This window comes from Octopus sinensis, linkage group LG3 (genome assembly GCF_006345805.1).
Source record: "Octopus sinensis linkage group LG3, ASM634580v1, whole genome shotgun sequence".
Lineage (NCBI taxonomy): Eukaryota > Metazoa > Mollusca > Cephalopoda > Octopoda > Octopodidae > Octopus > Octopus sinensis.
In genome coordinates, this window is record NC_042999.1 from 125354995 (window position 1) to 125370800 (window position 15806).

The window sequence follows — 15806 nt, forward strand, 5'->3', positions numbered from 1 at the left end:
TTTTTTAACTAAACGCTTTCAAACTTCCGATACTGGTAGAATGTGTCACATAGAACAGAATTTGTTTTTAACGTTTTTGACAGAATTTTGTATTTTAGAAGTTATTTCGTCAGAAGTTACATAGTGACAATGGACAAATTCCTGTTTGGTAAGTGCCAACACATGAAACTCTCAGCTTTTGATTTACTAAAGTCTGCCGATGATATATATACATATCACACATATGTGTAAAAAAAATCTCATCACGCAATGAAAGAGCGTGTCGACCTGGTCGCTCGACACGCTAAAAATAGCACGCCCATTGTATGTAATATCCTAGATTATCCCAAAAAGACGGTTTGCTGAATGTTGGAATGTCTTTGATGATATGTTTGCAGTATCAGGTTTTATTTGAGGCTAAATAACAACATTATGGTCAATTTCTATATCAACATTTGCACAATTTTCACTAAGGAAAAAAGACCAAAAAATAGGATTTTTTTGCGTGGAATCAAGTACCTGACCTCCTAATATGCTGCAAATCTCTTATTTTGGTTCGGAAAAAATGAAATAGGGGTCCCCCCCACCCCAATCTCGGAATCATTGGAATTTTTTGGGGTTTTTTTTCGTTGGATGAATTCCTGTGACCTCCTAATATTGCAATGAGGCTGGTAACTGATGGTGTTGGGGTCTTGTTGTTTGTAACTTTTGGTGAGCCATGGTGCAACCAACAACATGGTAGAAATCCCTGCCCATTATTTGGTGGGATGGTTAATATCAAATAATTCAATCACAATATATATTTTAATTAAACACGAAAAAAAAGTGAAACATTATCATCACTTACATGGAAAAATTGAAATATTATCTTTCAGTATTTTATAATGTAAAATCTTAAATTATTAATTGACACATTATTAATTATCTTATAACAGTAAGGCTTGGAAAAATCATGAATTATATGGGAAAATGCGAGCATGAAAAGTCATATTCTTAAGATTATAAACCTGGAAAAGTACAGGACAAGTTATTACACATGTAAATGTATAGGACAAGCTATTACTTCTAGTAAAGGATAAGAAACTTTTTTACTTTAAAATATTGCAGCTAAAATTAAAATTTGAATATTAAAACTTATTTTATTATAGTTTACAAATAACACTATACTTATTTAAGTAAAATTTGGCTAATTAAATACAGAAAAAAGTGACTAATTAGACAAACTTACAAATTAGCTGAACAGTTTTGTACAATAAATTTTAAACATGAGAACTGTAAAAAGTGATAAATTAGAAAAACTGGCATTCTTTGCCGCAATATTTTAAGTAAAATGTTTCTTATTCTTTACTAGAAGTAATAGCTTATCCCATACTTTTACAGGTGTAATAACTTGTCCTGTAGTTTTCCAGGTTTATAATCTTAAGAATATGACTTTTCATGCTTACATTTTCCCATGTAATAATAACATGGGTATCCTCAATGGTGGTGCTTGCACGCACGAGGTGATTATACACCAACAACATTTTGTTGATCCTCATGATCAAGACGTCCACACACAAAATGTGGGAAATATGTGGATGCGGATGAAACGGAAATTGAGACGACAGTTTGGGACGTCGGACGAATTGTTTGTTTCATATCTGCATGAGTTTCTCTGGCGTAATTCCACTGAGAAAAAGAAGACATTTGTTCACTTTCTAGCGACGATCACCAGTCTCCATATATATGCTGTATAAAAGTGTGCTGCTTCTTTTACTACATATCTTCCCTTAATTTTATTTACTTTTTTATATAACTAAAATGACAATGTAATAAACGTATTCATATAACATTAACATTAAATCTCAAGTAATGTCGAGATTTTTCTAAGATGATCTTTTAATTTATGACAGAGGAAAAGAAGAAAAAGTGGGTGTAAGACATCAGCATATATTTCAGTTATGAAATACCCAACTATATTAGCAAAAGAAAGTTGCGTAGCAACTTGCATAGCATACCTTGTAAAGGATTGTAACATAAATTGTTAAGCCATTACGATCGTGGCGTGGACAACTGCTGTATTTTTTTTTTTTTTTTACTGTTATGCCGTTGCCAATATATATCATTTTTTTCAGTTGCTGAGTTGCTGTTTTCAAAATGCTATAAACTTCGTTAATGCAAATATCAATGAAAACACCATATTTGAAAGGAATAAATCCATTCCTATGACACATTATTACTTCAATAGTGGAGGCGCAATGGCCCAGTGGTTAGGGCAGCGGACTCGCGGTCATAGGATCGCGGTTTCGATTCCCAGACCGGGCGTTGTGAGTGTTTATTGAACGAAAACACCTAAAATGCTCCACGAGGCTCCAGCAGGGGATGGTGGTGATCCCTGCTGTACTTCAAAGGGCCGGCCTTGTCACTCTCTGTGTCACGCTGAATATCCCCGAGAACTACGTTAAGAGTTCTCGTGTCTGTGGAGTGCTCAGCCACGAGCAGGCTGTTCCGTTGATTCGGATCAACCGGAACCCTCGTCGTCGTAACCGACGGAGTGCTTCCATATTACTTCAATATGTGATGTTATTCAAAGAGAAATGTTGATATTCAAAGGAAAGGAAAGAACACAACTTCATCGCGAAGATAACACAAACTGTTTTAGCCAAAACAAACGTTTATTACAACTTTAGTTAATGAGAAATTCGGTAAATAAAGGAAATTATTAAATATATACGTGTATTATCAAGCTAATACTGTGCTTTTGGACTAATAACATTGATTGTAACATTTACAGCTGAGATTTCAACTAAATACGGTAAAATATTTATCCCTGTCACTTAACTGTTTCTGCCACTCCAACACTACATCATCATCACCAACGACAAAAGACATTTCCTAAATTTTTTATTTGAAAAAATTAGTAGATATGAAGATATCTAGTATCTGACAATTCCAGAACTTTGGCTTTTGTCAGCGTGGTAATCATGGGGTAAATTATGTGGAAAAAACAAGCAGTAACGAACTCAATGTGCTATGTCGTGAAGGAAAGATGAGATTGACGTTTCGGACAATTTGTCTTTTGTCAAGATAAGTAGAGGTATAGGAAAACAACTTGCTGGAAAAAATGTACGTATATTATCCATCAATTATGGCAAACGATGCCGGAACGGAAGTGAGTTAGAGTATGTGGTTTCCGGCGGAGGAGAATGATGAGCAGTGAGTGAATCTTAACCCAATGCTGAAAAAATTAAAATGACAAACCATATGTATGAGTGGGAGGACATGGGAAACATTGGAAGTATGCGAGCGGATGAATGATGGGTAACCACAAACCGATGTGAGCTCGGTAATATGACAGTATGTGTGATTGGTGATGGGAGAGTGTAATTAGTTTATAGAGGCATCAGGTAGAGGAAGTACTAAAGTTGATTCAATTGATTAAAAAAATTTCATGGCCGCGGTTCAAGTAACAGTATAAAAATATATTCTGCGTATGTGAAGACGCGTGGCTTAGTGGTTAGGGGTATTAAGCTGGCGTTCGTAAGGTGGTGATTTGGATTCTCAGCGGCGTGTTGTGTCCTTGAGCAAGACACTTGATTTCACGTTGCTTCAGTTCACTCAGCTGGCAAAAACGAGTAGTACTTATATTTCAGAGGACCAGGCTTGCCACATTCTGTGTTTGTGGTGTGCTCCCCCATTTCACGAGCAAGCTGTTTCGTTGATCGGATCAACTGGAAACCTACGAATAACTATAAAAAAAGACTGATTGGTAAACGTGAAATAAGGAATATATAAAAAATAAATTTTTCTTCATTTGAATATTATTTTAGTTCAATGAATGTATTGTATCTTAACGTAGGGGAAACTAAAGGAAGAGTTGGTTTATTTTTATAGTTAAAATTTCTCTGAAGATATGTGTTAGAACAGAAACACATTAATGCTGAATTCTGAAGTATAATCGCTTTGAAGACGGTGATGCCAAGTGTGAATAGATGAGGATGTTATGAAGGAGATTCATCGGAGGCGAGATTAATGTATGTACGAATGGAATAGATCCGATCCGAAGTTAGCAGTGATAAAAAACAGGAAAATACAGTTTGACATTTAAGATTTAATTAATGTCTAATTGAGTAGAATAAGAGAATGTATGTATGTGCGTGATATATAATATATATATATATATATATATATATATATATATATATATATATATATATATATATATGTATCACATATACGCGCGCGCGCGCACACACTCAACTCGGTCCGAAAGGTCAAGAAAGCCTCCCAAATTATACAAACTTGAAAGTCTGTATACTCAACCAATAAATAATATTTTGGACAATGCAAACCACCACTAGTTTCTTTGAGAGCCTTTACGTGGTTGCTTGGTCAGCTAGAAATAGCAGCCAAATTTCTTTAAATCACACCTAGCTGTCTCAAATTAAGAAGGGTCGCACTGGACAATGTACTCCAAAATACTTATGAACAGTCGGAATGATCATGACTGGGATTTCTTTGGTCATAACTTTGTTCGATCAGGTCCGACTTGGGGTTAAACAACAATAACGGTTGACCTCCGGGACAGGATTTCTAGGTCAAAGCGAAAACTAAAATTGAAACTTGTTAATAACGTCTTTAACACCAATGACATTCCAAATGAAAGTTTGCTGCAAAGGAGAGCTAAAATATTCTCGCTATCGCAGCTGCAAATAAACAATTGAAGCTTTGTTTCATATGCAACGTGTAGTGATGATGATGATGGTGACGATGATGATGATGATGATGATGATGACGATGATGATACAGACCAGGTGGTGTTACATTAACATGAAACGTATGTGCTTGCTATCTTGGACCTGAGTATTCCGTCACGTAAGTATGTGATCAGGTTTCGTGGTGGGGGTAAAAGACGGTGAGGAGATTTGTTATATGTTTATTTATTGTGTTTATTTATTTATTTCATTCTGTGTCAGCAACACATCTATTTATTGTTTAGCAGAGAAGGCTAGATCACTATCTCCTTTAACTGTTTATGGCAATTGTATTTAATCTGCCCTTGATGTGAAGGTGATTTGATATATTTGTGTCAGGAAAAAGTTAATCACATCCAAATAAATTTATTTCAGCAGTATTGTATTTCAATATTGTACAACAAGGGTTTGTGTACATCGCCTTGCTTATAATATGATTGAATGAGACTACAAAGGAGCAGAATGAATTTTTACCAAAATTGTAAACAGCGGCAAAAAGAAAAATAGGAAAAACACTTCAGAATTCTCTGAAAAATTAATTATTTCTATAATAGGCACAAGAACAAAAATTTTGTGGGGAAGGGTCTAGTCGATCACTTCAACTCCAGTGCTCAACTGGTACTTATTTTATCGACCCCAAAAGGATGAAAAACAAAGTCGACCGCAGCGAAATTTGAACTTAGAACGCAGTTCGACTGAAGTATGGGCGACTATCAATTAATATTGGTTTCAAATTGTGACACAAGACCAGCAAGTTCGGGGGAAGGGGTAAGTCAATTACATCGACCCCAGTGCTCAATTGGCACTTATTCTATTGACCCCGAAAGGATGAAAAGGCAAAGTTGATCGCGGTAAAGCCGGAAGAAATGCCACTAAGTATTTATCTAGTGCGATAACGATTCTGCCAGTTCGTCGCCTCCATTCTCTAAGAATAATAATTGTAATTCGCCATGAGAATTTCTTACGAAGGCACAAAGCTTCAAGTTTTTACCATGAAAATAAGAAAATTTAACATTCGTGACCTTTTCATTGACATTAGTGATACATGTGAAAAAACTGTGGCCATTCCTGAGAACTTTACACAACGATCGCCTGATAAATAATTCTTGTCTATTAATTTGGCAGCCATTGAAGATTTACATTTTTTCAGCATTGTACTATGGTTTGTTTGTTTTGCTTTCAGGCATTTTTAAGGTTCGACCAAATTTAAATATTTCATATAGAAGAATGTAAGTGAACGCATGGCTAGGTAAAGATTTTTGCATTTTGTTTAATAAGACTTGCTTTTTATGGGGTAAAATATAGAATCAGTATGAGAATCGTTATTGCTGAATACTTTAATTCTCAAATATTTAATGAAAGTGTAGCGAGACTCATTTCCATTTTGGCTTATTGAAGACGATTAGCATCGTAAAGGCTCAGCACATTAATCTGTGATAATTGGTCGTCTTACCACCTATCATGTGAGGTTTGAACATTGGTTGAGCCCTGTGCTTTGATTGGTTGAGCCCTGTGCTTTGATTGGTTGAGTATTGCGTGGAATATTGATTGAAGATCCAATCATGTTGCGCGTAATATATTCTCAAACTAATATGAATGTGCGCTGGAGGGAGCTTACCCTCCTATAAATAGGTCTATCAAATCATCTCTGAGCAGAGTGGGGGCGATTTTCAAGAAGGTAAGTCATGTTATCTCCTACCGTTATTCACCTGAACAAAATTAATATAACGAAGCACATGTAGCCAACGACGACCTGAGCTGAATTATCCAAATGATGGCTGAACTATACAACCACCTGAATTCATGATGTGTTTACTTTGTCCCACTGTATTTATTTGAAGGAAGAATAAAGTCTCGCTGTTATTTTTAAAGTTTATTTCTTGTATTATTTCCATGAATGAACACGCCACATATATTATATAATGGTATTCAAGATTCCGTAGTAAAACTAAGGGAGACACCGTTAAAAAAGTAAGGTGGTGAGTTGGTACAGTCGTTAGTACTCTGGACAAAATGCTTAGCGACATTTCGTCCGTCTTTACAATCTGGGTTCAAATTATGCGAGTTCGACTTTACTTTTCATCTCCTTTCGGAGTCCATAAAATAGGTACCAGTTGAGCACTGGAGTCGATGTAATCTTTGGGTGCATCAAGTTTCAGTATGAATAGTTGCAAGCAGAGAGAAGATGAAACCCATCTCTCCCCACCCCACCCCACCCCCATTTCAAACTGAAGTTCTCGTTTCTACAGTTCTTCATATAAGTAAAGAGCTGATAAAACCTCTAATTGAACAGGAGAATAAAAAGGGAGTTACGTAAACGTTGATTGATGAGGAGATAAGCTAAAATATCGTAGAAACTGTAATCGTAGTCAATGAGCAGCTAGTGCGCAGCTTTCAATAGAATTTTGCAGATTTCTTAGCCAGTTTGACACTAAAGACGTTCTCAAGCAATTTTGGTTATACCAGTTTCAATAAGTGACAGGAAGTCAATGTCGGGGGGCGCTATGGCCCAACATAGCTGGTGCGTTTTCATCTCTCAGTCACCTTACTATGCAGTAACTTTATGTATTCTATTTCTCATCATGATTTGGTAGTTTCTCATGGGAAGGCTTTGATCATGTGCTGCAATCCATCGACCTCAGCTTTCAGTATTGCAATTTTCACCCAGTGCCGCAGATTTTTACTGCGTACTGCTACCCTACTCAGCTTTATCACATATTGGCAATGCAGACGATTTTCCTGACATCGTTTTACATAACATTCTACAGTCCTTCTATTGTTATTTCTTCTTTTTCGTCGCAACTATCTGTTATTTCAGCTTGTTTTGGATTTGTAGGCTTCCTTGCAGACAGAAAACGGTTTTTGCTTGTTTGGTTCGTGTTTTGTAGCTGTTTATTTTATTTTTACATTATTCTTTACTAGATTTTTTGTAGTCCTATAACGGCTATTAAATAAATAGTTTACTAGTTGCATAAAAACCTTACCCTACATGGTAAAAATATTTTTTTGTGAGTTAGATTTTACTCCTTTCTTTTGCATGACGTGGTGTTGTAATTATTAAGGTAATGCATCTATAACACACCATCCTAACTTTATCTTCCATTTGTTTTTTTGCTGTACACTCTATTTCATTGATTATAAGTATTTGCAAGTCTATGTTCGTTGTAATTCTTAGTTACTTTATCTAGCATGATGTTAGTATTTTCAATAAACATTCCTCTTTTCATTGTGGCCTTTCTAACCTGTATGCCGTGTCAATTTCTCTTATATTCTATATACTCTTTACAATGGTGTTTTATCTAAGTCCGGTTCAGCTTAACATGCAAGTTACAAGTTTGAGGTCCAGAAAGTAAAGGAGTTGAGAATATTTTACATCTCATGGAGATGTATTTAATTTTTATAAATTCCGTCTTGTATGTATCTGCAAAAATTATTAACCATTTACTCTTGACATCCTTCACGTATCTTCTTATTGCTAGGACTATCTTTCACATAATTGATGTCTCCAGATTCACGTGAGTGAAACATGGTCAAAAGTCTTCTGGTAATCAATCCATGTTATATTCAAACATTTCTTTTTCTTCTTCGGTCTTCAGTTATAGCCTTGTTGATCAGTAACCGATCTTTAACACCATGAAGGCTTTGCAGCATCTTCGGAAAGCATCTCCAACCATCAGCTCCTTGCAGCATATTTTGCTCTTCTTGAAACATTTGTTATATTTTGTCTTGTTTTGTTTTCGCGTATCTATTTACTTTCTACGATATATTTGCTTTGTATGTCATAGGATTTGTTGTTTCTTTAATCTGAGAGATTAAATTGGATTTCCTGCCAGTGTGTTTAGTCAAGTGTTTTTTCTGACCCCATCAATATCTCGTTAAACTCCTCTAGCAACTGATGTCTCTGCTAAATATTTTAATCATTGTTTGGAACTTTATCATGTCTTAGTGCTTTCCAGTAGGGGTTTTTCTTTTCTTTATTTTTTTTCGGTTTTTTTTTTTTTTGTAGTGCTTCGGTTACTTTTCCGTTGTGAAGGCCTTTCGCGATTGTTCAGATATTATGTACGCTGCTTCAAACAATCTCGACTTCGGTGATTCTTTCCTTGTTCATTTTCTTCCAAAAAATTCTTCTACTCCCCTTGCTACGGATGCTGCTTTGATTTCTATTTTATTTTTATCGAGTTTTGGATAAAAATCGTCTTAAGTCGAAATTATACTGTTTCATTCAAATAATTAACCGTTTTGTATACCCACCGATTTATTGCGATTTAGCAATGAATCAAGTGTTCTTTGGTTTCAGATATTTCTCTCTCTCTCTCTCTCTCTCTCTCTCTCTCTCTCTCTCTCTCTCCCCTCTCTCTTATATATATATATATAATATATATATATATATATATATATATAATATTTGCCTCCTCCTTCCTTTTTTGTATCATTTTGTTGTTGATTTCACTGACGTTTAACAGATATTTTCTTTTACGTTCTACATTCTTTCCTGCATATTTATCTTCATGCTTGTTTGAGTTCATATGTCACCGAGATCGACTTTGTCTTTCATCCTTTCGGGGTCTATAAAAATAAGTACCAGTTGATCACTTGAGTCATTGTAATCGACTAGCCTTCTTCTCTAAATTTCGAGCCTTGGTGCCTGCAAGAGAAAGGATTATTAATTCCCTTTTCATCTCTAAATCTATCCTCGTTCCATCAGGTGCTCATTCATTGTTTGTCACTTGCGCTTTACTTATGATTATTATTACTTGATTATGAAAACTCAGCTTATTTTGCTGGGTATGGTGGAAAATGTCAGCTGTCTACAGCCAGCAGACTAAGGTGACACTTGTTCACTGGTCATTCTTTCAAGAACTCTACGAAGAATTCTTACAGTTTCAAGCAATGCTGATTTTTGTAAGTGTTCTACCTTTACATCTGTACCAATCTTTTTGAGCCATGTTGGTAGTTGAGTGCTAATACTTCCAAGTGCACTAATTACTATTAGTATCACGTCTACTCTCCTCATTGACCACAATCTTCGTATTTCCCACTTCAAATTGTCGTAGTTGTTCAGTTTTTCTTCTTTCTCTTTGATCCGGGAGATATAAGTGCTTCTGTTTCTATCTTCAGGTCACTCCTCATCCATAGCCACCGGTCTTCAGTATCTGTTCGTATCTCTTGCAAACTGACCGTACATTTTTTCTCCTTCCATACTGTTTCTTTTTTATGTGTTCTTTTCCTCTTTAAGTTTTTTTCTTTCTTTACACAATTATCAGTTTTAATGACTCCGAACTCCTTCACATATTCAACAATGGTTCCACGATATTTGTTACATACCACCTTAAGTTGTTTCCCTCTGTTTCGATACAATCCTGGCAACTGGTCGAACCTCTTCCACCGTTTCTTCTGGACAAGTACAGCCTATCGGTGTCACTGTTAGTGTGGAAGGCTCCGTGCACAGTCAATATTTTTCTTGTCTTCGTATCCATGTTCATCAGTTCTTTCTTTTGCCATTTTATGGTTCTAGCTCCATACCAAAGTGATGCTATTGCCCATGAATTAACTCCCTGGATTTTATTCCATCCTGTCAATTTTGAGCGCAACACCAGTTTTAGTCTTCGGAAATATTCCATCCTCAGTTATTCTTTCATTTCCTTCTCCATGATTTCGTTGAACTCTAGTATGCCAAGGGATTTGTAGCTTTCCTTGTCAATTTGTTTAATCGGTTCTCTATTACATAATTCTATCCCTGCTAGGGACTGTACCTTGCCCCTTTTCAGGTACATTATACCACACTTCTTGAGTTCGAATTCCATTCTAATATCAGTACTAAAACAGTGGACCGTGTTCACCAAAGAAATCACTTGTGCCTCATCTTTGCCATCCAGCTTCAACTCATCCATGAAGAGGATGTGATTGATTGTTTGAGATTTTCCCTTTAACTGATATCCCAGGATACCTTCCTCATCGTCGTCGTCGTTGTAACCGTCATCATCATCATCATCATCATCATCTTCATCTTCATCATCAGTCGACTATACTCCTACTCCAAATTTAAGGCTTTGTGCCTATTTAAGACATCATCATCATCATCACAAGAAGAAGAATTTTTATTTGATTTTGCAATCGTAGGATGTGCTTTCGCTTCACTCATAAATTGAAACGCGGAAAAAGAAAAAGAATTCAATTTAATTCAATGAAAACTTGAATGTAATATTTTATTGAATTTTTATTTGAGAGTCATTTTGTATTTCAATTCACACCACCCATGCCATCACCTCCGCAGTTTTGTTTATAAATATATTGCCCCCTCTCTCTCTCACCCTCGCGCTCTCTCTTCCTTTCTCTTTCTCTCTCTCCCTCTCCATCTTCCTCTCTCTCCCCTCTCATGCTATATCTTTCTCCTGCATAAAAATCATGTAAGCTATAAGAACTTAAATGAAAGTTTCCAGCTGTAGTTGATAAAACTCGCAATTATTATTATTGTCCTGCTTGTACCCAGCAGGTCGAGCTGACTTGGTAACAGCAAACAGATGTAAAATAATCAATATTATATCTGTTGGCTTGATAGTCACAAGGGAAGTTTGACCAGAACTTAGCAACAGCACAGCATCGTGTCTGTCATGCGCCATAAATATCAGTGTGATAACAGATTTTTTTAAAGATAGATAGATAGATAGATAGATAGATAGATAGACATATAGATAGATAGATAGATAGATAGATAGATAGATAGATAGATAGATAGATAGATAGATAGATAGATAGATAGATAGATAGATAGACAGAGACAGAAAGACAGGCAGAGACACACAGACACAGGGACGAAGATAAACTTGCATATATATTCCATATATAGAGAGAGACAGACAGACAGAGATTGAATGGTACTGCCCAGGTGTCGAAACCATAATGATATCTGTGGGGCAGCTGATGATGGAGATATGTTGGATCGTTGGTATGGCTGTGGAATAGTATCATAACACATTCTTTTGACATATAGACAGACAGACAGACAGACAGACAGACAGACAGACAGACAGACAGATAGATAGATAGATAGATAGATAGATAGATGTGTGTTTGGTGTATAAAGGGTTGAGTACACATACTACCTTGTTTACAAAGTAGAGAATATTCTGGAATATTTGTCAATGCAGAGTAGAAGAGTATACCAAGATTTTGTGAATATTCATGTATTTGTTCTTGACTAAATAATCTTTTCTGCTATAGATAAGAGGCATGCAATTTCGGGGGAGGGGACTAGTCGATTACACCGACCCCAGTGCTCAACTGATACTTATTTCATCGACCCCCGAAAGAATGAAAAGCAATGTCGACCAGGCCGTGATTTAAAGGCAGAAGAAATGCCATTTCTTGGTTAAATAATTTTGGTCTATTTACGGTCCTATAACTTAGCGGTTCGACAAAAGAGACTGATAGAATAAGTGCCGGGGTCGATTTGTTCGATTAAACCCTTCAAGGCGCAGGTCACTAGCTGAAACTAGTAAAAGATAAGATATCTAAGTCAGAGAAGGAAGAACGGTGCCCAGCATTTTTATCACAGCTTCCGAGGTTGGTGGGAGGAAGGGAGAAAAACACCCTCCAATTGTAGATATGGCTGGAAAGCTTACAACAGTTTGTGCTCCTCTAAAGGCACCCAAAGGTCATGTGGTACTGTTAAACCACGTGAGACAGATTAAATCTACCAACCAAGAACAAAAACAGCTTCACACTTGCACCAATCTTTTTCAGCTATGCTAGTAGTTGAGTGCTGATACTTCCAAGTGCACCAGTACTTTTATTATTATTATTATCATTATCATTATTATTATTATTATCATTATTATTATTATTATTATTATTATTATTATTATTATTATGTTTTACTTTTGCTTTGCATTTGTACAAGTTGGTTCCAAGTCTCAACCAGAGACTTCAAAAGACAAGTTAGAAGTTCATGTTGGTGTTATGCCCAGGGAGTCATATATTTGATTTTGCACATAGTATTGTTCTAGAGAATGTTTAAGAAAACATAAGAAAATTATAAGTTTGTTTTAAAATTTGAGATTACATAGTATTTTACGTAGGATATGGGCAGTTCTCATGAGCACTATCTTTTGAATTTCTGCCATGTGGGGGTTTCCTTGTATCTGAGATATTATTATCATTATTATTATTATTATTATTATCATATAATTGTTCAAGATTTGGTAGTGTGGAGGCAAATTGCTACGGCATCATTTACTACACCTCCGTGTTGCTGGGGTGTGTGCAGCATTGTGTATTCTTTTCTATTTTGGGAAATACGCAAACTCTTTCCAGTATTGTTTTGTGTTACTAGTTTTTCCCTTGAGGTGTGGTGCAGTATTTTGTTGTGTTACTGCTTGTATTGTTTTGAGTGTGTAATGCGTTGGTTATCTAGCTTGCTGGTGGAAGTTTATTTCACTGGGTAATTACTGTCTATTATTGTTGTTGTTGTTATGCTTCTTCTTCTTTAATCCCTAGCTGACGACTGGAAAGGGAAGCTGTCTTCTCAACCAGTACGTAACTGTGGATACTGCTTAATGACGCATTCCGATCCATGGCGCTGGCCTTAACATGCTCGAGTTCGTGACACTGTGACTTCAGGCCTTCTTCAATTCGTTTCGCCCATGTCTTCTTTGTATTCTTCTTCACCACCCGATCATTAAGATAGTTGCATTTGATTTGAGGAATATCATGCTGCTATTTCAGGGAGGCCTAGCAACCATGTAGAGCATCTCAACCACCCACCCCACCCGGCTGCTTCATTGGTTTAAAGTGTTTGTCATGATTGTTGTAAGTGAGGATGGAAGCATTAATGATGGTTGCAGCTCTAGAGGTGTGAGATGTAATGATATGTGTAGTATTACACCTGACGGCAGCGGTGATGTTGGTGGTTTCAAAGTTGGCTTACAGAAAATAGATTGAAGCTGCGAACCGCCAGCTAAAATTTCAGTCAAAGTGATAAAGCTGGAAAACGTGCTAAATATGATATCGTGATTCACACCTTAGCAGCAGGTCTCTAGGAGGCTGCAATGAAGAAGCTTAGAGTTCCACTTATGATAACATTTATGTAGAATGTTATATCAGATTTTGTTGCACCTTTGGTGGGTAAGACTGCCAATAAAACACTCTAGTTCATTTCACTATTGATAATTGTTTAATTAATTAATAATAAAAGAAGCTACAATCCATGTGAGCGTTTTTAGTGACAGAATTTCCATATAATAGTATCTATCTCAACACATGGCTTTATATCACGAATCTTACAACACAAATACAAAAACTAAATACAAAGTCTTAAATTTGACTGTAGAAGACAATTAAATAGACCTCGAGTCACAAGATTTTTAAAAGTTTCAATACATAAAATATATATAAAATTTAAAAACCAAAAATATGTTAGTTTTAACCCTACAGACACTCCTTTAGGGAATTGGAAAAATTTAGATAACATTCTGAATGAGACGAATTCAATTGAAGACTCTCTCTCTCTCTCTCTCTCTCTCTCTGTGATGATAAAATTTGTTACTCATGAAAGGCATTTTTTTTTAATTTATTAGTTTGGTATGGAGAACGGGCTGTACCCATGACCATCACAAGCTCTCTAAGACCGATGAGATTAATGCCTTTCACATGATCGTTATTTAACGTTCATGTTCCATGCTGTCATGGGTTGGACGGTTTTATAGCATCCGATGTGTTCAAGAACTGCATCGTGCTCCGGTGTCCTTGCGTTCGTCAAAGATGCGTGTAAGTGATGAAAGTAGTTAACGTAGAGAGCTAGAGATAGTAAAAGATTCGGTTTCTGGACCGGAGCATCACTTTAGGAGAGGCCCAATAGTTAAGATTTACGATAATTGAAGTTACTGAGGACGATAACATCAAGGAACAGTAAAGTGTAATAGATGACCTAGATACAGAAATACGAGAAATGATTAAAGAATTGGTAATGGTTCAAGGAGTTCTGAGAGCAGTAGAAGAAACAGATGTAGGGAAGATTTGAACCAGAGTCACTGAAAGTCATTGTCGCTGATATCCAGAAGAGTGAGGTGGGTGGCGGGAAGAGTAGAAATTACTATGCACATACATCACCTTTCGTTGTTTGATAGGGTTAAGAATTTATATTTTAATGAAGAATAATAGGGTGTGTAGTTTGTATGTTGATAGGAGGTGATTTGTGATGGAAGGGTGGTCGACATCGAACTTTGTTCTGTTGCAAGCATTTGGATCGGGATTCCGATCAGTTTTTCAAAGAATACTTTGGTGATTATCTATCAGTGTTTCTCTCTTCATGTATTGGTGAGAACAACAACAACAATAATACAAGAATAGAAGTACAAATGTTATGACACTTAAAACAGAATTTAGAAGATAGCAACAGAAGGAAAAGGAGACAGCAGGAAGTAACGACAACAACAGTTTCTGCAAAGTCAATTAACTATTCTATAAATAAGTTTACCTTGTTTCAGTCATTGGACTGTGGCCATACTGGGGCACTGCCTTCAATGGTTTAGTAGAATAAATCGATCCCAGTACTTACGTTTAAGTCTGGTACTATTTTCTTTTGAGGGTCTCTGTTACCGAAACCTAATGGGGACGTAAACAAATCAACACCGGTTATCAAGCGGGTTAGGGGGTACACACACTCACACATACACACGCATACATACATACATACATACATACATACATACATACATACATACATACATACATTCGTACGTACGTACGTACGTGTGTGCGCGCGTGTGTGTGTGTGTGTGTGTGTGTGTGAACGATGGACTTCCATAGAGTTTGCAGCTCCCAAATTCACTTACAAGGCATTGGTTGGCCCGGGGCGGGGTATAAAAAATATGGCAAAAATAGTTGGTCATGTGACTAAATCTACTGAAAACTAAAAAAATGATCGTCTCAGCTTCTGTAGTCTTGTAGTGTCATATAAAGTTCTTAGTGTTACTTGTTAAGGTTATCTCTACAGATATTCTATAGAAATTATAAGCAGCACTGATTGTTGCTACATTTCGTATACGAGGCGTCAGATGTAAACAAACAATGAGATCGAAGATAAGAAAAGGGTAA